Source organism: Scyliorhinus torazame, chromosome 9 (genome assembly GCF_047496885.1).
Source record: "Scyliorhinus torazame isolate Kashiwa2021f chromosome 9, sScyTor2.1, whole genome shotgun sequence".
In the NCBI taxonomy this organism is placed as follows: Eukaryota; Metazoa; Chordata; class Chondrichthyes; order Carcharhiniformes; family Scyliorhinidae; genus Scyliorhinus; species Scyliorhinus torazame.
This window is the reverse complement of record NC_092715.1, coordinates 230,931,044-230,953,877: the sequence shown is the minus strand read 5'-3', so window position 1 is coordinate 230,953,877 and position 22,834 is coordinate 230,931,044. Positions and strand designations below refer to the sequence as shown.

General features: G+C 46.3%; 1 protein-coding gene across 1 annotated transcript in view; it reads right to left on the bottom strand.

Annotated features, from left to right (window-relative positions):
• The window catches only part of LOC140429760 (nuclear factor 1 B-type-like), a 220,390-nt gene that overhangs the window by 181,728 nt on the left and 15,828 nt on the right, over positions 1 to 22,834 (bottom strand). The gene's annotated exons all lie outside the window — the stretch shown is intronic.

Sequence of the window (22,834 nt, the reverse complement as noted above, 5' to 3'; positions counted from 1 at the left end):
ATAATTAATGCGATATGGATCCTATATGAGTGAAATGCCCAGAAAAGTCAAGGGAAAGAAGGTGGACATTAGAGATATGTCGATGGGACGGGGAGCTTCTCAGGGCTCATGGGCAGATAAAATGGCAGAGGCAGCCTCTGGTGCTGTGAGGCAGCAGTGCTAACCATTGTGCCACCCAATTGTGCAAAGAAAATTAGGTGGAATAAATAAAGAGGGAAAGAAAAACTGATTCCAAAAGCTAAAAATTGGTCAAAATCTCAGAACTTCCTCCCTAACAGTACTGCGGGTGTGCCTACCCCACATGGCCTTCAGCGGTTCAAGAAGGCAGCTTACTATCACCATCTCAGGGGCAATTATGGATGGCTCATAAATGCTGTCCTTGCAAGTGGCATTCATCTCATGAGCAAAACAAAATAGATTGACAGTGATAGTAAATGGAATAATAACATGTTCAAAATATATTTAAAAAACAAATAATAATTATTTTAAAAGTTGGGACCATTGAAGCTAAAAAGAACTCTGATGGAGTCTGAGCCCTTGAAGTATCATGGCAGAAAAATGAGCCATTTGGCCTATCAAGTCCATGTTAGCTCTCCGCAGAGCGACCTCATCAGTCCAATTCCCCATAGCCTTGACACTTTATTTTCTTCAAATGTCCATCCAATTCCCATCCTTCTTTGCAGCGAGTTCCACGTCATTACCACTTGTTGCATAAAAATATTCATGTCCCTTCCTATATCTCTTAGTCCTTGTGCCATAGCAAATGGGAACAGCTTTCCTTTTCCGAACTTATCCAAACTTTATACCTTGATTTTCTTTGCTCCATGGAAAATAACACTAGTTTCTCCAACATAACTGTGTAGCTAAATTCCCTCATCCCGGGAACCATTCTGGCAAATCTCTTCTGCACCCTGGAAAGACCTTCATGCTAAAATAAAAGGCTGGATTCTCCGATTGCCGACAGCGAAATTGGGTTCGGCGATTGGCCGGAGATTCCATTTTTATGGCGAAATCGGGGGCAACGCCATTTTCCGGCTGTACTGTCCCCTCAAAAATGGCATAATCGCTGAGTACGCCGCTGGGATGACTTCAGGACATCACCTGAGGCCCTCCCCTGATGCTCCACCCCCGATGGGCTGACTTCCCGACGGCATCGGTCGCGTGTGCTCTCAGGTTTAGGGGACCTCACGTAACGGCTGTGCACTGTGTCTAGCGCTGCCACAGTCGGAGAGGGGGGGCAGCCGTTCCGCTGGCCGGGGTGGATTCGGAGGGGGCTGGGCTGGGGGGACTGGTGAGGGGTGGTGAGGGGCGTTACAGGGGGGCACTATCTGGCAGGCCAGGTCTGCATGCGGCCGGCGCCATGTTGTATGGCGCGGCAGCCGGCGCCATGTTGTATGGCGCGGCAGCCGCAGGTCGCCGTCGTGTGCATGTGCGGCCACGTGCTTGCCAATTCTCCATTCGTATCTGCAGGTGAAACCGGGCGCTTTACGTGGCGCGGCTGCTAGCCCCCCCCACCGGGCAGAGCATCGGCACGGGGGTGCCGCAGTCTTTTTGGTCGTAAGACTAGACACATACTCTGGACACAGAGCCTCAAAATCGGAGAATCCAGCCCATAGTGAACCTGAGCTGGATGCAAAAACCTCATTGTGGCCTAATAATAGCTTTCTGAAAGTTCAGCATAACTCCATGCTTTTGAACGCAACATCACTATTTATGAAGTCCATGTAGAATCATAGAATCCTTACAGTGCAGAAGGAGACCATTCAGCCCATCGAGTCTGCACCAACCCTCTGAACAAGCACCTACCAAGGTCCACTCCTCAATCCATTAAATCCCAGTAAACCCATTATCCCACCTAACCTTTTGGAATTTAGCATGGCCAATCCACCTAACCTGCACATCTTTGCACATCTGTGCCAAAGGCATTGATAAATGCTCTCTCAATATCTCATGTCACTGTTGTGCATTCATGATTTTTCGAGTGTTTCCTCACTAGCAGCCTTGCAGTAGAATAGAGGCACTTCAAGATGTGACATCATCGGCTGTTTGTGTGGGTAACTTGACAGTCCAAAATAGCAGCCTGTAGTGCTAACATCTTCTAAATTAATGCTTTTCTTTTGTTTGAACCTCTGAGGCCTGCCGGCTTCATTTTAAAACCACCACATAAAAACTGGCGACGAGGTGGACAAATACCGTTTGTAGGCGCCTGAAATAGAAGTGGAATAGCATATGTAGGCACCTGATAAGAAAAATGAATATTTAAAATCATCGGTACATGAAAGCTGGCAACGGTGGGGCCAAACAAAGGTTTCCGTCGCCGGAGGGACCGAAACAACATCGAGTAATCTGATGAACACAACTTTGGAAAGAAGTTTGCCAAGTGTTCTGTCTCAAACGATCCGTAATAGTATCAGGAGTACTGTGAGCAACACATACCCTGCAACAACAAACTTAGAGCTAGGGGCGTTCTGAAACATGAACGGAAAACAGGCTGAGCTCAGGTTTGCCTCGTTTTGGGGGGAAAGGAAGCAAGGTGGTGCTAGAAATTTGTGGCACATTCACTTCCATAGTGAAAAATAGCGGGAGTGTTTGGTGCCTTGGGACCATTTGATGAGAATACTGAGCGATGGAGCTCATATGCAGAGAAGTGTGACTTATTTGTTGATGTGAACAAGATAGCAGTCCCAACATTCCTGACCATTTAACCTCCTGAGGAGTCTGGTACAACCTGAAATGTCAGGCACGAAAGCCTATGAAGAAAGAGGAAATAATACAGGGCCACTATTCACCAAAACCTTTAGTCATCGAGGAAAGATTAAGGTTTCATAACCACAAGGGCTGCAAGGTGGCGCAGTGGTTAGCACTGCTGCCTCATGGCGTCAAGGACCCGGGTTCGATCCCGGGTCACTGTCCGTGTGGAGTTTGCACATTCTCCCTGTGTCTCCGTGGGTCTCATCCCCACAAACCCAAAGATGTGCAGGTAGGTGGATTGGCCACGCTAAATTGCCCCTTGATTGGTAAAACAAATTGGGTACTCTAAAATTTTTTAAATAAAAAAATAAGCACAACCAAGAAGAAGGTGAATAGATTGGAAAGTTTGCAACAAATTCGGGGATGTGTTAAATGATACCAGCAGGGATACATTAGTCAGCGGTTTCAGGAGCGAAGCTCTTCAAAATCGGTCGTTAACCGAAAGCAACCTGACCTTAATGAAAGCTTTTGAAGTTGTTCTATCCATGGAATTAGCAGCCAAAGAAGTTCAGCAGTTGAGTTCAAGCACAAGAATTCACAAGATGTTGACTGAACCTCAAATGCAAACATAGACTCGCACTTGCTATAGGTGTACAAAAACCGGACACTCAGTAGCAGATTGTTGGTGCAATCAAAAATTGTGTGTTGTACAGAAACTGTGGCAGCAAGGGCCACATTGCATACACTTGTTGGAAAAAGAAACAAGCTTTAGGCAAAAGTTGCAAAAAGCAAGAGCAGAATAAATAAAATGTGAAACGGGATAAAGGAGAAAGCATCCACGTGGTACAAAAAGGACGTGAGAAGAAACTCAATTCACAGATGAAGATGAGCTGTCATTAAAGGCATTGGCTATTGCTGGTGAAACAAACCGTTACTGGGCCAGTCCATTACTGGTTTGGTTTGATTTATTGTCATGTGTACCGAGGCACAGTGAAAAGTATTTTTCTGCAAACAGCTCAACAGATCATTAAAGGACATGTAAAGGAAATTAAAATAAAAAGAAATACGTAATAGGGCAACACAAGGTACACAATGTAATTACATAAACACCGGCATCGGGTGAAGCATACAGAGGTGTAGTGTTATCAGGTCAGTCCATAAAAGGAGTCTGGTAACAGCGGGAAGAAGCTTTTTTGAGTCTGATCGTGTGTGTTTTCAGACTTCTGCATCTCCTGCCCAATGGAAGAAGTTGGAAGAGTGAGTAAGCTGGGTGGGAGGGGTCTTTGATTATGCTGCCCACTTTCCCCAGGCAGCAGGAGGTGTAGATGGAGTCTATGGATGGGAGGCAGGTTCGTATGATGGACTGGGCTGTGTTCACAACTCTCTGAAGTTTTTTGTGGTCTTGGGTCGAGCAGTTGCCATACCAGGCTGTGATGCAGCCAGATAGGATGCTTTCTATGGTGCATCTGTAAAAGTTGGTAAGAGTTAATGTGGACATGCTGAATTTCCTTAGTTTCCTGAGGAACTATAGGTGCTGCTGTGCTTTCTTGGAGGTAGCATCGACGTGGGTGGACCAGGACATATATTTGGTGATGTGCACCCCTAGGAATTTGAAGCTGCTAACCATCTCCACGTGGGCCCCGTTGATGCTGACAGGGGTCTGTACAGTATTTTGCTTCTTGAACTCAATGACCAGCTCTTTAGTTTTGCTGGCATTGAGGGATAGATTGTTGTCGCTGCACCACTCCACTAGGTTCTATATCTCCCAACTGTATTCTGACTCGTTCTTATTCGACATCCGGCCCACTATGGTCGTATCGTCAGCAAACTTGTAGATGGAGTTGGAACCAAATTTTGCGGCCATGTGTGCACAGGGAGTAGAGTAGGGGGCTGAATCCGCAGCCTTTTGGGGTCCCGGTATTGAGGACTATTGTGGAGGAGATGTTGTTGTTTATTCTTACTGATTGTGGTTTGTGGGTCAGAAAGTCAAGGATCCAGTTGCAGAGTGGGGAGCCAAGTCCTAGGTTTTGGAGCTTTGATATGAGCTTGGCTGGGATGAAAGTGTTGAAGGCGAAGCTGTCGTCAATAGATAGGGGTCTGATGTAAGAGTCCTTGTTGTTGTCGAGATGCTCTAGGGATGAATGTAGAGCCATGGAGATGGTGCCTGCTGTGGACTGGTTGCGTTGGTATGCGAATTGCAGTGGATCCAGGCATTCTGGGAGTATGGAGTTGATGCGCTTCATGACCAATCTCTCGAAGCACTTCATTACGACTGATGTCAGGGCCACCAGACGGTAGTCATTGAGGCACGTTGCCTGATTCTTCTTTGGCACTGTTATGATGATGGTCTTCTTGAAGCAGGTTGGGACCTCGGAGCGGAGTAGGGCAGATAAAGATGTCCGCGAACACATCTGCTAGCTGGTCCGCGCAGGCTCTGAGTGCATGACCAGGGATCCCGTCCGGACCTGTCACCTTCCATGGGTTCACTTTCAGGAAAGACGATCTGACTTCGGAAGCTGTGATGGTGGGTATGGGTGTGTTATGGGCTGCTGGGGCACTCAACACCGGATCACTGGATTCCTGCTTGAACCAAGCATAGAATGCTTAGAGTTCATCGGGCAAGTGTGACCTGCTGCTGGAGATACTGCTCGCCTTCGCTTTGCAGCCCATTAGGTTTAGGCCTTGCTACAACCGCCGAGAGTCTATAATGCTAGTCTGTGACTCTAGCTTAGTCTGATATTCTCTCGTGGAATCTCGGATGTCTTTCCAGAGGTCATACCTGGATTTCTTGTATAGGTCAGGGTCGTCTTACTTGAACGCCTTACTTGAATGCCTCAGACCTATCCTTCAGTAGGGCGTCAATCTTGCAATTGAGCCATGGTTTCCGGTTGGGAAAGTATGTACTGCTTTCTTTAGCACGCAGTTGTTCACACATTTGCTGATGAAGTCTGTGACGGTGGTGGTATACTCATTTAAGTTGGTCACTGAGTTTTTAAATATTGGCCAGTCCACTGTCTCTAAGCAGTCATGTAAGAGCTCTTCTGTTTCCTCGGACCAGCACTGCACGACCTTCTTAGCTGGATTCTCCCACTTGAGCTTCTGCTTATGGTCAGATTTTCCAAAGTGTGGTCAGGGGATGGAACGGTGGGTGCCCTTGATTTTTGAGTAGCAGTGGTAAAGACTGTTGATCAGTCGGTGAAGTTGGATGTGGAGACTGGGGCAGCCATCTCATTGGTACCAGAATCTGTTCTTCAAAAAAAGCTCCGATATATTGCTCTGAAGATGGTGTTAAAAACCTCTCCTGGAGGAGTGGTTGCGTTGAGGGGCAGTATTGACGTAAAAGTACAATTAAATGTATAGATGGCAGATTTGTCCTCGCACATAGTCAAAGGAAATTGTCCAGCACGAATGGGAAGAGTTTGGCTGGAAAAGATCAGATTAAACTGGGCTGAGGTAAATCTCATGACAGATTCCAAATCTGGTCCATCCAAAATCTTACTACTGGCCAGCGCCATATGCAATCAGATCCAAGGTAGAGGAAGAATTAGAATGACTGGTCAAAATGGGAGTCCTTGAACCCATTAATATGAGTGATTGGGCCACGCCGATTTTACCCATGATGAAAAAAACAGGATTCCATCAATGGTAGTGAAAAGGTTGCAGATGTGGGCATTGCTTTTGTCGGCAGACAGACATGATCAAAAATTGTCAGTCAAACCTTTATGGGAACACAGGTGGACTTTCCCAACTACTTTTACCAAATAGTTTGTCGATAATGAGTCAGTGTGGGAACATTTCCTACTTTGAGCAAGTGGACAACACTCCTGTAGCCACAGGACAAGTTGACAGAAATGATCCAGTGCTGTGAGGTCACGGGCACGGTGCTTCGAGGAAAGACATCAGGAGCAAACCCCGGCTTATAGCCAAATTCCGCTCGAAGACTTGAATTATGTGTACAGGCATGTTGTTTCCCCTGGAGAAGGAGAGTCATCATTCCATCATTATTAAGAAAATGTGTACGAAATCGATTACATGAAGGCCACTGTGGTATTGAAAGGATGATGGAGATGGCCAGAAGTGGTGGCCAGGGCTAGATAACGAAACCAAAGAGAATTCAGGAATGTGTTGTTTTAGAGCAAAAATCTGCAGAATCCGCCGCCATTAGCCCCGTTATACCCCTGGGAATGTCCAGAAGAGGCCTGGCAATTGGTTCATATTGATTATGCTGGACTGTTTGAAGGGCGCATGTTTCTCATTCAAGAAGCCTTCACGAAGACAACATCAGCAGAGAAAACAATCGGGAGATAGGGGGCTGGATTCTCCGATTTTGAGGCTATGTCCGGAGGACCTGTGGCGCTTTACATGGAAAAAGTCGGCGAGGCCCTAGCACCGGCCTACATTGGTCGCGCTGTACAACATGGCACTGGCCACACGCGGATCCAAATTGCCTGGTAGTGCCCCCCGGACACCCCCTCGCCACCCCCCACCAGTCTCCCCAGCCCTCACCAAACCCCCCCCCCCCGGCTAGCAGCATGGCTCCCGCCCGACTGTGGTTGCGCTGGACAGTCCGCAGCCGCCACGCCGGGTTGCCGACCGCTGAGACCACACGTGCCCCATGTGGTCTGGAACTTGGCCGATCGGGGGCAGAGCATCGGGTTAGGGCTTTCAGGTAACGTCCTCCTCGATGATGCTGTTTTGGAGGGGGCGGAGCTTCTGAAAACAGGTGCTGCCCCCTATTCGGTCGTAAAAGGGGATTCTCTGCCCGATTGCCAATTACGAAATCGGTGTCAGCAAGCGGAGAATCCCGCCTGGGGTGAAATCCTCAACTGATTTGGTTACCCTAAACAACTCATGAGTAATAATGGACCGCAGTTCATTTCACAAGAGTTTGTACACTACTTGAATGAGAATGGAATTCAACACATCAGATCTGTCCCTTATCATCTTGCCACAAATGGGCTGGCAGGACGTTTTGTACAGACGATGAAACATTAATTGAAGGTAACTAGAGAACAAGGTTCATTGTCTAAATACTTGAGCCAATTCCTGCTCACAAACAGGAATACTGCAGCAAGTACTAAAAGGCAGACGTCTGAGGTTCACCAATAACCACACAGAGAACGACAGCCTCCAAAGCATCTAACATATTGATTGTTGTTGATTGATTGTTAATGTTATACTGTTTATTGGGTCAGGGACCTTTCATTTAAAGGGAGATAAAATTGGTATGTCGTCATGGTATTTCTACTCTTTCCTCACTAGCAGCCTTGCAGTGGAACAGAGGCACGTCAAGAAGCCGATCACGTGACATTATTGGCTGTTTGCAGTGTAACATAGCAGCCAGCAGTGTTAACATCGTTGAACAAAGCTCTTTGTTTTGTTGAATCTCTGAGGCCTGCAGACTTCATACTAAAACCACCACAGTCACCATCTGTGCACATGGACCATCCGGATTCTTCTGACCGTGTACACTAGAACTGTGTCATGAAGTATATCTTGCCTCACCCTCGACCATCTGGCAAAATGCATCTCCTGCACTTTTCTGTATTCAATTTCATCTCACGGCATGAAGGAACAATGAACATGTCAGATGATTAATTTGTCTAGTTTTCAGGTACAGAGGAGTGGGGGGGAAAGCAATAAGAAAGAGGTAATGATATTAAATGGGATCAATACAGACAAAGAAATAGTACTTAAGAATTTGTTGAAAGTAGAAAAAGTGTGGCCTGTGCTGACATACTTCCGTGAATGCTGAAGGTAACAGCATATAGAAACATAGAAAATGGGAGCAGGATGAGGCCATTCGGCTCTTCAAGTCTGTTCCATCATTCATTATGATTGTGACTGATCATCCAACTCAGTAATCTGTCCCTGCTTTCCACCCATATCCTTTGGTCCCTTTCGCCCCAAGAGCTATATCTAAATCCTTCTTGAAAACATACAATATTTTGGCCTCAGTTGCTTTCTGTGGTCAAGAATTCCACAGGCTGACCACTCTCTGGGTAAAGAAATTCCTCTTCATCTCAGTCCTAAATAGTTTACCCCACATCCTCAGGCTGTGACCCCTGGTTCTGGACTCCCCCGCCATCGAGAACATCCTTCTTGCATCGAACCTGTCTAGTCCTGTTAGAATCTTATCGTTTTCTATGAGATCCTTCCTCATTCTTCTAAACTCCCGCGAAGATATTCTGACCACAATGCTTTGTATTTAGAATTGTAGCAGAGGGCTGCAAGGCTGACAGGATAACACCTCTGTTCTAAAATGGAGAAATTGATAACTATGTAAGTATTAGCTTGTCAGCCTAACATTGGCATTGGATATACTCCTAGAGATTATAATAAATGGTTAAAATAGTATTTGCTCAGAAATTCTTTGGTTAACAAATTAAAGGAATGTGGCAGCGTGGACAGGAAGTTAATTAAAAGATAGAAAACAGAGAGAAATGTTTTTGTACTGAAGTGATCAATAATGAAACCATTGTTCTTCATAGTGGGCGGGATATTATGCCCGTTCCCGCAAGCAGGGTCATCCAGTCCCACCGACGATGGGTCTCTGTCACAGGTTCCCCAGCGGCGGAGGGTGGGAAGAAGGGGAAACCCCATTGACAGTGGCAGGACCAGAAAATCCCACCACAGGCAAAATGGCAGCGCCTCCACTAAACACACTGTGGGCAGGAGTGGGGTTGGAGAAATCCCACCCAGTATAGACAAATGATCTGCACTTAGGGCATGGAGGCACAATATTGTATCAAAAATTGAAAATGGCACGTTAACAGACTGTGGTTAAGTATATGAAAGATCATCTGCAAATTCATCAGGACATAAGGAAGTTAATAGATTGGCTAACTAAATGTCAGGTGAAATTCAATGCAGCGCATGGCATGAAGCCAATGAGAAGCTATGAGAAACCAGAGGAGCGTGAGGGGCCAGAAGAGTATGGAGCTTAACTTCAATAGAATTCAGGTTGAAAGGATGCCAACATTAATGTATAGTTGGACACAATTATTCTTCTATAATTAACATTTGTGTACAGTGGATTTGACTGTTGACAGAGTTTGGTGCTAGTGGGAGCTCAGGCTGTCACTATATTTTTTAAGTTTGAGCTTGAAATGGCAATATATGTGATCTATGTGGAGTGAGATATGTGGACCACCAAGGATCCTCAGTGTGTCCGGAGGAAGAATATTCAGGATATGTGTTACAAAATTGAATCTCTGCAAAGGGTGTTGGAGCAGTAATTTGCCAGACTCCACACCAGATTTCTGGATCATACCCTCAAGAATATCCTCATCCAAGAGGCAGCAATGGACATTTTTGGACAGGGATACTGCAGAAGAAATGAATGGAACATAGGGACATATAAAACATAGGAACAGGAGGAGGCCATTCAGCCCCTCAAGCCTGTCCCGCCATTTAATGTGATCATGGCTGATCTGTGGCCTAACTCCATATACCTTCCTTGGGCCCATATCCTTTAATATCTTTGCTCAACAAAAATCTAAAACTATCTCAGGTTTAAAATTAACAATTGTTCTAGCTCCAACTGCTGTTTGTGGGAGAGAGTTCCAAATCTCTACTGCCCTTTGCTTGAAGAAGTGCTTCCTGAATGGTCTGGCTAGTTTTTGACTCTCCAATCAGTGGAAATAGTTTACCTTTATCGACTCTGTTTTTCTCTGTTAATATATTGAATACTTCGATCAGATCACCTCCTAACCTTCTAAATTCTCACGAAAACAGGCCTAATTTGTGTAATCTCTCCTCATAACTCAACCCTTGTAGTCCAGGTATAATGCTTGTAAACCTATGTTACACTCCCTCCAAGGCCAATATATCCTTCAAAGGTGTCATGCCCAGATCTGCTCGCAGTACTCCCAGTGGGGTCTAACCAGGCTTTTGTATAGCTGCAGCATAACTGCTCTGTCTTTATATTCCAATCCTTGAGATGTAAATGCTAGCATTCCATTAACTGTTTTGATTATTTTCTGCAAGTGTTCATGCACATAGGCACCAACGATATAGGTAACAAACGGGACAAGGTCCTACAAGCTGAATTTAGGGAGCTAGGAGTTAAACTAAAAAGTAGGACCTCAAAGGTAGTAATCCCAGGATTGCTACCAGTGCCACGAGCTAGTCAGAGTAGGAATGTCAGGCTAGAGAGGATGAATGGGTGGCTCGAGAAATGGTGCAAGAGGGAGGGATTCAAATTCCTGGGACATTGGAACCGGATCTGGGGGAGGTGGAACCAGTACAAACCGGACGGTCTCCACCTGGGCAGGACTGGAACCGATGTCCTAGGGGGGGTGTTTGCAAGAGCTGTTGGGGAGAGTTTAAACTAATGTGGCAGGGGGATGGGAATCGATGCAGGAAGTTGGAAGGTAGTAAAACAAGGACAGAAATAAAAGGCAGTAAGGGGGAAAGTGTAAGGCAGAGAAGCCATAGTCAAAAATCAAAATGGGCGACAGTACTAGGTACAGTGACTGAGGGGCGCTCAGTGAATAGGACCAGGAATACTAAAAGAAATAAAACGGGAAGTGAAAACATTAATGGTAAGGGACGCAGCAGGTTGTTACATGACGATATGGGTTCAACGACAAGGAAAGTTAGGAGAAAGGTTAAGAGGAAATATAACTTAGGAGAGGTTACTGATCGAGGTGTTAAGATTCAGAACAGAGGTAAAAAAGCCAACATAAGTGTACGTTACCTGAATGCTCGTAGTATTCGGAATAAGGTAAATGAGTTGATGGCGCAAATCATCGTGAATGACTATGATTTAGTGGCCATTACTGAAACATGGTTAAAGGATGGTCACGACTGGGAGTTAAATATTCGAGGGTATCAAACTTTTCGGAAGGACAGAGTGGATGGTAAGGGAGGTGGTGTAGCTCTGTTATTTAAGGATGATATCCGGGCAACAGTAAGGGATGACATCGGTGCTATGGAGGATAAGGTTGAATCCATTTGGGTGGAAATCAGGAACAGTAAGGCGAAAAAGTCACTGATAGGAGTAATCTATAGGCCACCAAATAGTAACATTATGGTGGGGCAGGCAATAAACAAAGAAATAACAGATGCATGTAGAAATGGTACAGCAGTTATCATGGGGGATTTTAATCTACATGTTGATTGGTTTAACCTAATTTCTGCCTTTATGCAATCTAACACCTCAGAACTGCCACCCATGGGGTCGAAATACAACACCCATTACAGTTTTAGGTCCTTTTTCGTTCCTCAGTTCCACCAAAACGGTCTCCACTGGATGCTTTCTCCTTTTTAAATCTTCCCTCACCATGGAGGTGTTAGTATTTCTAATTAGTGAGACTAACCCACCCCCTTTGCCATCTTCCCTGTCACTCCTGTAAACTTTATAACCAGGTATATTTAGTTCCCAGTCTCGGCCATCCTGCAGCCATGTTTCTGTAATAGCTACTACATCATAATCTTCAATTTGAATTTACGCCTATCGCTCATCTAGTTTATTCCTCACACTCTGTGCATTGGTATGCAGAACTTTGGGTTATATCCCCTAACCTGTCCCTCAGCACAGATGCTTTATTCACTTGTTTATTATTTTTCTCTTCTGGTTTAACCAGTATCCTTCTAGTAGTTTTGCCATGAGCTTCAGTTCCTGAAGTTGGCTTCCTGACTATTTCTTTACTCTCTGCCCTGCAACTTGTTTTTGGAACTGTATTGATTCCCCCTGAGGCCTCCCCCTCCCCCATTTACTAATTTAAAGTCCTTGTGACCACCCTATTTATCTTTTCTGCTGGAACACTGATCCCAGATTGGTTCAGGAGGAGATCGTCAAATGGCATAGTTCCTTCCTGTCCCAAAGCTGATGCCTGTGTCCCATGAAATGGAACCCCTCTTTCCCACACCACTCCTTTAGCCACATGTTTACTTCCCTAATTTTCTCTTCCCTATGCCAATTTGCACGTGGCTCAGATAATAATCCAGAGATAATAACCCTTGAGGACCTGTCCTTTAATTTTTTTCCTCGTTCGTGGTATTCCCCAAACAGATCCTCTTTCCTAGTCTTGGCTATGGTGTTTGCGCTAATATGGGCCACAACAATTGGATCATCCTCCTCCCTCCCCAATATCCTTTCAAGCCAGTTAGAGTTACCTTGAAACCAAGTGGGCAACATACCATGGGGGACTCTCGGTCCTGCTTACAAAGGATGCTATCTGTTCCCCGAATTATAGAAACCCCTACAACTACCAAGGGGGCAATGTGTGTGAAGCCGCAGGACATTGCTAGGGTGTTAAATTAACACTTCCCATCTGTCTTCACTCAGGAGAACATAAGAACATAAGAACTAGGAGCAGGAGTAGGCCATCTGGCCCCTCGAGCCTGCTCCGCCATTCAATGAGATCTGGCTGATCTTTTGTGGACTCAGCTCCACTTTCCAGCCCGAACACCAAAACCCTTAATCCCTATATTCTTCAAAAAACGATCTATCTTTATCTTAAAAACATTTAATGAAGGAGCCTCAACTGCTTCACTGGGCAAGGAATTCCTTAGATTCACAACCCTTTGGGTGAAAAGTTCCTCTTAAGCTCAGTCCTAAATCTACTCCCCCTTATTTTGCGGCTATGCCCCCTAGTTCTGCTTTCACCCGCCAGTGGAAACAACCTGCCCGCATCTATCCTATCTATTCCCTTCATAATCTTATATGTTTCTATAAGATCCACCCTCATCCTTCTAAATTCCAACGAGTACAGTCCCAGTCTACTCAACCTCTCCTCGTAATACAACCCCTTCAGCTCTGAGATTAACCTAGTGGATCTCCTCTGCACACCCTCCAGCACCAGTACGTCCTTTCTCAAGTAAGGAGACTAAAACTGAATACAATATTCCAGGTGTGGCCAAACTAACACCTTATACAATTGTAGAATAACCTCCCGAGTCTTAAACTCCATCCCTCTAGCAATGAAGGACAACTCTCCATTTGCCTTCTTAATCACCTGTTGCACCTGTAAACCAACTTTTTGTGACTCATGCACTAGCACACCCAGATCTCTCTGCACAGCAGCATTTTTAAATATTTTATCATTTAAATAATAATCCCTTTTGCTGTTACTACTACCAAAATGGATAACCTCACATTTGTCAACATTGTATTCCATCTGCCAGACCCTAGCCCATTCACTCAACCTATCCAAATCCCTCTGCAGACTTCCGGTATCCTCTGCACTTTCCACTCATCTTAGTGTCGTCTGCAAACTAGGACACGTTGCCCTTGGTCCCCAACTCCAAATCATCTATGTAAATTGTGAACAATTGTGGGTCCAACACTGATCCCTGAGGGACACCACTAGCTACTGATTGCCAACCAGAGAAACACGCATTAATCCCCACTCTTTGCTTTCTATTAATTAACCAATCCTCTATCCATGCTCCTACTTTACCCTTCATGCCATGCATCTTTATCTTATGCAGCAACCTTTTGTGTGGCACCTTGTCAAAAGCTTTCTGGAAATCCAGATATACCACATCCATTGGCTCCCCATTATCTACCGCACTGGTAATGTCCTCAAAGAATTCCACTAAATTGGTTAGGCACAACTTGCCCTTTATGAACCCATGCTGCGTCTGCCCAATGGGACAATTTCCATCCAAATGCCTCGCTATTTCTTCCTTGATGATAGATTCCAGCATCTTCCCTACTACCGAAGTTAAGCTAACTGGCCTATAATTACCTGCTTTCTGCCTACCTCCTTTTTTAAACAGTGGTGTCACGTTTGCTAATTTCCAATCTGCCGGGACCATCCCAGAGTCTAGTGAATTTTGGTAAATTATCACCAGTGCACTTGCTATTTCCCTAGACATCTCTTTTAGCACTCTGGGATGCATTCCATCAGGGCCAAGAGACTTGTCTACCTTTAGCCCATTAGCTTGCCCATCACTACCTCCTTCGTGATAACAACCATCTCAAGGTCCTCACCTGTCATAGCCTCATTTCCATCAGTCACTGGCATGTTATTTGTGTCTTCCACTGTGAAGGCCGACCCAAAAAACCTGTTCAGTTCCTCAGCCATGTCCTCATCTCCCATTATTAAATCTCTCTTCTCATCCTCTTAACGACCAATATTTACCTTAGCCACTCTTTTTTGTTTTATATATTTGTAGAAACTTTTACTATCTGTTTTTATATTCTGAGCAAGTTTACTCTCATAATCTATTTTACTCTTCTTTTTAGCTTTTTTAGTAGCTTTCTGTTGTCCCCTAAAGATCTCCCAGTCCTCTAGTCTCCCAACAATTTTTGCCACTTTGTATGCTTTTTCCTTCAATTTGATACTCTCCCTTATTTCCTTAGATATCCATGGTCGATTTTCCCTCTTTCTACCGTCCTTCCTTTTTGTTGGTACAAACCTTTGCTGAGCACTGTGAAAAATCACTTAGAAGGTTCTCCACTGTTCTTCAATTGTTTCACCAAGTCTTTGGGAGTCTTTGCTCCCAATCCACGTTAGCTAGCTCTACTCTCATCCCATTGTAATCTCCTTTGTTTAAGCACTAAATACTCGTGTTTGATTTTAGCTTCTCACCCTACATCTGTATTTTAAATTCCACCATACTGTGATCGCTCCTTCCGAGAGTATCTCTAACTATGAGATCCTGAATCAATCCTGTCTCATTACACAGGGCCATATCTAGGACCACTTGTTCCCTCGTAGGTTCCATTACATATTGTTCTAGGAAACTATCGCGGATACATTCTATAAACTCCTCCTCAAGGCTGCCTTGACGGACCTGGTTAAACCAATTGACATGTAGATTAAAATCCCCCATGATAACTGCTGTGCCATTTCTACATGCATCAGACTTTTTCACCTTACTATTCCTGATTTCCACCCAAATTGATTCAACCTTATCCTCCATAGCACCGATGTCATCCCTTACTATTGCCCGGATATCATCCTTAAATAACAGAGCTACACCAACTCCCTTACCATCCACTCTGTCCTTCCGAATAGTTTGATAAACTTAGATATTTAACTCCCAGTCGTGACCATCCTTTAACCATGTTTCAGTAATGGCCACCAAATCATAGTCATTCACGATGATTTGCACCATCAAATCATTTACCTTATTCTGAATACTATGAGCATTCAGGTAAAGTACACTTATGTTGGCTTTTATACCTCTGTTTTGAATCTTAACACCTTGATCAGTAACCTCTCCAAAGTTATTGTTCCTCTTAACTTTTCTCCTAATTTTCCTTGTCGTTGAACCCATATCTTCATGTAACAACCTGCCACGTCACTTTCCTTTTATGTTTTTACTTCCTGTTTTATTCCTTTCAGTATTACTGGGCCTATTCACTGAGCTCCTCTCAGTCACTGTACCTTGTACTGTCGCCCTTTTTGATTTTTGACTGTGGCTTCTCTGCCTTACACTTTCCCTCTTACTGCCTTTTGTTTCTGTCCCTGTTTTACTACCATCCGACTTCCTGCATCGGTTCCCATCCCCCTGCCACATTAGTTTAAACACTCCCCAACCGCTCTAGCAAACAGGGCATCAGTTCCAGTCCTGCCCAGGTGTAACCCGTCCAGTTTGTACAGGTCCCACCTCCCCCAGAACCGGTCCCGATGCCCCAGGAATGTGAAACCCTCCCCGACACCATCCCTTCAGCCACATATTCATCCTATATATCCTGTCATTTCTACTCTGACTAGCACGTGGCACCGGTAGTAGTCCTGAAATCACTACCTTCGAGGTTCGATTTCTTAACTTCCTTCCTAGCTCCCTGTATTCTGCTTTTAGGGCCTCTTCCCTTTTTTTACCTATGTCATTTGTACCGATGTGTACCATGACCACTGGCTGTTCACCCTCCCCCTCCAGAATGTCCTGTACCCGCTCCAAGACATCCTTTACTCCAGCACCAGGGAGGCAACAAAGCATTCTGGAGTCTCGTTTGCGGCCACAGAAACGCCTGCCTATTCCCCTTACAATTGAATCCCCTATAACTATTGCACTGTCACACTTATCACCCCTCCCCTCTGCAGCAGAACCAACCGTGGTGCCATGAGTTTGGCTGTTGCTGTTTTCCCTGGAGAGGCCATTCCCTTCAACAGTATCCAAAGCGGTATATCTGTTCTGCAGGGGAATGGCCACAGGAGATTCCTGCACTACCTGCCTCAATCTCTCTTTCTCTGTCTGGTGGTCACCCATTCCCTTCCTGCCTGCGGAGTCTGAGCCTGCGGTGTGACCACCTCTTTATATATGCTATCCACAATGCTCTCCAATTTGTGGATGCTCCACAGTGTCTCCAGCCACCGGTCCAGCTCTGAGCTTCCAGGAGCTGTAACTGGAGACACTTCCTGCACACATAAGAACAAACAAAGAACAAAGAAATGTACAGCACAGGAACAGGCCCTACGGCCCTCCAAGCCCGTGCCGACCATGCTGCCCAACTAAACTACAATCTTCTACACTTCCTGGGTCCATATCCCTCTATTCCCATCCTATTCATGTATTTGTCAAGATGCCCCTTAAATGTCAAAATCGTCCCTGCTTCCACCACCTCCTCCGGTAGCGAGTTCCAGGCACCCACTACCCTCTGTGTAAAAAACGTGCCTCGTACATCTACTCAAAACCTTGCCCCTCTCACCTTAAAACTATGCCCCCTAGTAATTGACCGAGTTTATTCAACCGCTCCTCATAGCTAATGCCCTCCATACCAGGCAACATTCTGGTAAATCTCTTCTGCACCCTCTCTAAAGCCTCCACATCCTTCTGGTAGTGTGGCGACCAGAATTGAACACTATACTCCAAGTGTAGCTTAACTAAGGTTCTAAGGTCATGCTGACCCTGGGGACTGGAACTGTCCCCAGCCTGCCACATGGAGCAAGAGGAGCAGACCTCGCCTTGGAGCTGTCCTGCCATGATTTATTCCTTTAAGTTAAACTTTTGAAATTAAACTTTAGAAAGATGTTTTTGTGTCGGATTATATCCAATCTCCTGTATACTATTTCATAGAATTTACAGTGCAGAAGGAGGCCATTCGGCCCATCGAGTTTGCACCGGCTCTTGGAAAGAGCACCCTATCCAAGGTCCACACCGCCACCCTATCGCCATAACCCAGTAACCCCACCCAACACTAAGGGCAATTTTGGACACTAAGGGCAATTTATCATGGCCAATCCACCTACCCTGCACATCTTTGGACTGTGGGAGGAAACCGGAGCACCCGGAGGAAACCCACGCACACACGGGGAGGATGTGCAGACTCCGCACAGACAGTGACCCAAGCTGGAACCGAACCTGGGACCCTGGAGCTGTGAAGCAATTGTACTATCCACAAGGCTACCGTACTGCCCGTGGATTAATTATGTTTATCCCTGAATATTTATCTTGCTTGATCTGACAACAAATTAAATAGTTATTTAATTGAAATTTTAAAAAGTTATTTAATTGAAATTTTAAAAAGTTATTTAATTAAAATTTAAAAAGTTATTTAAATCAACTTAAAAATAGTAATTTAAATCAACACAAAACAGTTGTTTCAGTGAGATTAAAAAATTAAAAAATAGTAATTCAAATCAACTTAAAAATAGTTATCTAAGTCAAATTTTAAAAATAGTAATTTAAATCAACTTAAAAATAGTAATTTAAATCAAATTAAAACTAGTCACTCCACAAATATTCAAATTTAGCCCAGTCTGCCTTTCCACCAATCAGGTCACAGTCTCCTGCGATGTCACTTTACCGGGTTTTTTTCAATTTTGAAATAAACAAACAGACAAGCAGCTGTCCTACCCGCAGCAGTGTCCCGCGCAGTGTCCTGCGCAATGTCCCGCGCAGGTCCGCTCCTCTGCTCCCAGAAGGGAGAAGGACGACATAGATACAGAATTCAGGAAATGGGACTGTGAGGACCTTGAGCGGTTTGACATAGGAAGTGAGGAGGTATTGAAGGCTTTGATGGGCTTAAAATAGACAAATTCCCAGGCCCGGATGAATTGCATCTGAGGCTGCTGTGGGAGGCGAGGCAGGAAATTGCAGGGGCTCTGACGCACGTTTTTAATTCCTCTCTGGCAACGGGGGAGGTGCCAGAGGACTGGAGAACAGCTAATGTTGATCAACTTTCCAAGAAAGGTAGTAGAGATAAACTAGGGAATTACAGACCTGTGAGTCATTGGTAGGGAAACTATTTCAGAAAATTCTGAAGGAGAGAATTGATTTCCACTTGGGAAGGCATGAATTGACTTGGGATAGAAGTTTTTTGACAAAGTGATTGAATGTGTGGATGGACGAAGTGCAGTTGATGTAGTTTCTATGGAGTTTAACAAAGCGCTTAACAAGATCCCACATGGGGAGACTGATTGAGAAGGTTGAAACACATGGAATTCAAGGAAACCTGTCCCGTTGTATCCGAAACTGGCTCAGCAATTGGACACAAAGGGTGGTTGTAGAAGGCTACTTGAGTAATTAAATGCTAGTGTACAGCGATGTACCGCAGGGATCAGTGCTGAGTCCCTTATTGTTTGTTATATATATCTATAAATGATATAGTCGGGAACGTGGGGGGAATGATAAGTAATTTTGCAGATGACACCAAGAATCGTAACAGTGAAGAAGAGGGTCGCAGGTTACAGGAAAATGCAGATGGGTTGGTCAGATGGGCAGAGGCAGTGGCAGATAGCACTTAACCCTGATAAGTGCAAGGTGATGCACTTTGGAAGAAGAAACAAGACAAAGGAGCCTGGGATAGAGCACCTGACCGATAAGGAGAGACTGGATAGGGTTGGATTATTTTCTTTAAAGCAGAGAAGGTGGGGAGGGGAATATGATTGGGTACGTGCTTCACCAGCTAACCTGTGGACCCAGCCCTATTACTATCTTAGTGAGGCACTCAGCTCATGGTGTATGTCTGAGTGGCGCGCTGTGAGCTCTGTGCTCTGAGCTATCTCCTGGTAGAATGAGCGGGAAATGTGGTGTTCCCTGTTTTATTGTCCGTGTGCTCTTACTGGTGATTGGCTGCGATGTTGTGTGTGTGCTGGTTGGTCCAAATGCCTGTCCATCAGTGTGTGTGTGATTGCACCATAATATGCTAATGTGGATATCATGACATCCCCCCTTTTCACAAAGGATATGTGCCTACATGCTAATAAATAGAAATGTGTACTGAGTGCGTGTGTGCAATATTTACAACATGAGGCTAAACTATATACAGAGGAAGGTGTCAGGTGCAACAGAACAATGAGGTCGTACCAATAACAGAACAAATGCAATCAACAAATGACAAGAGAAAACTTCTGGAACAATAAACGACAAGAAAAGAAACTCGTTCACAGTACTGTAAAACAATTCAGTGAGTCCAATGTGCCAACAGGCTCATAAGTCAAGTCTCTCAGGTGGGCGACGAATTCGGGTTGACCGCCTCAAGGGTGGGTCAGGATCCACCGGCTGAGAAATGGGCCTGGCCACGGGCGAGAGAGGAAGAGGCAGAGTGGCCGGAAGTTCAACAAAGTCGACATCAGGGACAACAGGAGGGCGTGGCACTGGTGCATGATTTCGTAGCGAGCGCGGAACCAGACTAAGGGCCCGCTGATTACGGCGGCGAATGGAGCCACAAGGCATATGAACCAGGAATGAGCGGGGAGCCATGTGGCGGAGAACCTCGGCGGTTGCCGACCAGCCACCCTCCGGTAGGTGTATGCGGACGTTGTCTCCAGGCGCCAGGGCAGGAAGATTAGTCGCCCGAGCGTCATTGCCACCTTCTGCTGAGCACGCTGTTATTGCATCCTTCGCAATACTGGAGCATGGTCGAGGTCAGGAACATGAATGGACGGCACAGTGGTGCTGAGGGTGCGACCCATCAACAGCTGGGCTGGAGAGAGGCCAGTGGACAGTGGGGCCGAGCGATAGGCCAGCAGGGCTAAACAGAAGTTAGATCCGGCATCAGCAGCCTTGCAGAGGAACCGCTTCACAATGTGGACGCCCTTTTCTGCCTTGCCATTCGATTGAGGATGCAAGGGACTGGACGTCACGTGTGTGAAGTTGTATGAAGTGGCAAATGAAGACCATTCTTGGCTCGCAAAGCAAGGCCCGTTGTCAGACATGACGGTGAGCGGAATTCCATGGCGAGCAATGGTTTCTTTGCATGCCCGGATGACAGCTGATGACGTCGTGTCGTGCAGGCGTATAACCTCCGGATAACTTGAGAAGTAGTCAATAAGAATAATGTAGTCCCTGCCGAGCGCATGAAAGAGGTCCACGCCCACCTTCGCCCAGGGGGACGTGACCAACTCATGGGGCTGAAGTGTCTCAGGGGGTTGCGCCGGCTGAAACCTTTGGCAGGTGGGGCAGTTGAGCACCATGTTGGCGATGTTGTCGCTGATGCCCGGCCAGTACACAGCCTCTCGGGCCCTCCGCCTGCACTTTTCAACACCGAGATGGCCTTTGTGCAGTTGTTCGAGGACAAGCTGGTGCATGCTGTGTGGGATCACAATCCAGTCCAACTTCAAGAGGACACCATCAATGACGGCCAAGTCGTCCCGAACGTTGTAAAATTGTGGGCACTGCCCCTTGAGCCACCCTTCCGTCATGTGGCGCATCACATGCTGTAGAAGGGGGTCAGCTGCAGTCTCACGGCGAACGTGGGCCAGTCGTGCATCAATGGCCGGCAGATTGACCGATGTGAAGGCTACTTGTGCGTCGACCTGACAAACGATCCCCTCCGAGTCGGGCGGTGTATTGACCGCCCTGGACAGAGCATCTGCGATGATGAGATCCTTCCCCAGAGTGTAGACAAGTTGGAAGTCGTACCTCCGGAGCTTGAGCAGAATGCGCTGGGGGCGAGGAGTCATGTCATTGAGGTCCTTCTGAATGATGCCGACCAGGGGGCGATGGTCGGTCTCCACAGTGAACTGCGGAAGACCGTATACATAGTCATGAAACTTGTCGATGCCAGTCAACAGGCCTAGGCACTCCTTCTCAATCTGCGCATAGCGCTGTTCTGTGGGGGTCATGGCCCGCGACGCATAGGCGACCAGAGTCCAAGATGCGGTGTCGTCCCGTTGCAGGAGTACCGCCCCAATGCCAGACTGGCTGGCGTCAGTTGCGATCTTTGTTTCCCGTGTGGTATCGAAATACGCCAGTACCGGGGCTGTGGTGAGCTTGACCTTGAGCTCCTCCCATTCACTCTGGTGTGCGGGCAGCCACTGGAATTCCGTTGTCTTTTTGACCAGGTGGCGAAGAGCAGTCGTGTGCAAAGTAAGGTTAGGAATGAACTTCCCCAGGAAGTTGACCATCCCGAGAAAGCTCAGCACTGCCTTCTTGTCTGACGGCTGCTGCATGGCTGCGATGGCTGCCACTTTGTCGACATCCGGCCGCACATCCGACCGGGAGAGGTGGTTCCCCAAAAACTTTAGCTCAGTCTGGCCAAAAGAGCACTTAGCTCAGTTAAGGCGCAGGACCTGATCCCGTATCCGTGCAAAGACACGCTGGAGATGACTGATGTGCTCCTGTGGTGTGGTGGACCAGATGATAATGTCGTCTACGTAGACGCGTACCCCTTTGATGTCCTCCATCCTCTGTTCCATGGTGCGATGGAACACTTCGGAGGCTGAAATGATGCCGAATGGCATCCTATTGTAGCAGTATCTGCCAAATGGAGTGTTGAAAGTGCACAGCTTCCTGCTGGACTGATCCAATTTAATCTGCCAAATGCCCTTTGAGGCATCAAGTTTGGTGAATATTTTTGCCCGAGCCATTTCGCTCGTGATTTCTTCTTGTTTGGGTATGGGGTAGTGTTCCCTCATAATGTTGTGATTCAAATCTTTTGGGTCGATACAGATCCGGAGCTCGCCGGAGGGCTTCTTGACGCATACCATGGAGCTGACCCATGGCGTTGGCTCCGTGACCCGGGAAAGCACTCCTTGGTCCTGCAGGTCCTGCAGCTGCTGCTTGAGGCGGTCCTTGAGTAGTGCTGGGACCCTACGAGGTGCGTGAATGACCGGGGTGGCGTCCGGTTTGAGCCGTATTCTGTACGTGTAGGGCAGTGTGTCCATGCCCTCGAAAACCTCCTGGTTGTGCGCGAGGAGTGAGTGGAGCTGTGCCCTAAAGTCTGCATCCGGGAAATCGGACGTGACTGCTGGAGACAGAGTGTGTACCCGCTGAACGAGGTGGAGGATCTTGCACG